This window comes from Odontomachus brunneus, unplaced genomic scaffold, assembly GCF_010583005.1.
Source record: "Odontomachus brunneus isolate Ranch 3 - 2012 unplaced genomic scaffold, Obru_v1 Obru_scaffold_187, whole genome shotgun sequence".
Lineage (NCBI taxonomy): Eukaryota > Metazoa > Arthropoda > Insecta > Hymenoptera > Formicidae > Odontomachus > Odontomachus brunneus.
Genome location: NW_022639637.1, coordinates 14,201 through 15,741, shown reverse-complemented (window position 1 = coordinate 15,741; position 1,541 = coordinate 14,201).

Genomic DNA, 1,541 nt, shown 5'->3' with positions numbered 1-1,541 from the left:
ATATATATATATATATATATATATATATATATATATATACAGGGTGTTCAAAAAGTCTGGAAACAGCGGAATAATTTCCCAGGTAAATTATTTTTGAAAAATGTTAAGGTCACTCTTGTAGTAACTTTTGACAAGGAATTCAATGGTGACCTTGGATTTGACCTTGACGATGACCTTGAAGATTATTTCAAGGTCAGCTCAATTTTTTTAAATGGAAACTCCCTTTTTTGACGTCGGCAATCGAAAGCGCGGGAAATTTTACGTCCAGAAACATTATAAGGCCATAAATCTTGATTGACCTTGAAGGTCATTCAAAGGTTATTTAATTTTGAGGACTGGATATCTTCGAAGAACGCAGTTGATGAAAATAGCTTACTTTAGTTATTTTGTTTAATTGCAATTAGTGGTGACCTCAAACTCGACCTTGTTGGTGTCCTTCAAGGTTATTTCAAGATCAAATTTTTTTTTCTAAAAACCTCATTTGTCGTCGGCAATTGAAAGAGCGGAAGTTTTTATACTTTTACTTTAGCGTTACCCAGAAACAACGGCGGGGACGTAGTAAGGACTGTTTCCTTTGGGGTGCTTGCTTAACGTGATTCCCTTCGCCTCTCACGATGGGGTGTTTTATTATCGTGAGTCCCCTTACCTCTCACGTTGTGGTGCTTTATTATCGTGAGTCCCCTTGCATCTCACGTTGGGGTGCTTTATTATCCGCTCTTTTAATTGCCGACGACAAATGAGGTTTTAAGAAAAAAAAAATTTGACCTTGAAATAACCTTGAAGGACACCAACAAGGTCGAGTTTGAGGCCACTAATTGCAATTAAACAAAATAACTAAAGTAAGCTATTTTCATCAACTGCGTTCTTCGAAGATATCCAGTCCTCAAAATTAAATAACCTTTGAATGACCTTCAAGGTCAATCAAGATTTATGGCCTTATAATGTTTCTGGACGTAAAATTTCCCGCGCTTTCGATTGCCGACGTCAAAAAAGGGAGTTTCCATTTAAAAAAATTGAGCTGACCTTGAAATAATCTTCAAGGTCATCGTCAAGGTCAAATCCAAGGTCACCATTGAATTCCTTGTCAAAAGTTACTACAAGAGTGACCTTAACATTTTTCAAAAATAATTTACCTGGGAAATTATTCAGGTGTTTCCAGACTTTTTGGACACCCTGTATATATATATATATATATATATATCTTTGTAGATTAAGATATCTACAAGATATAAGATATCCAGTCCTCAAAATTAAATAACCTTTGAATGACCTTCAAGGTCAACCACGATTTATGGCCTTATAATGTTTTTGGACGTAAAATTTCCCGCTATTTCGATTGCCGACGTCAAAAAAGGGGGTTTCCATTTAAAAAAATTGAGCTGACCTTGAAATAATCTTCAAGGTCATCATCAAAGTCAAATCCAAGGTTACCATTGAATTCTTCGTCAAAAGTTACTACAAGAGTGACCTTAACATTTTTCAAAAATAATTTACCTGGGAAATTATTCAGGTGTTTCCAGACTTTTTGGACACCCTGTATA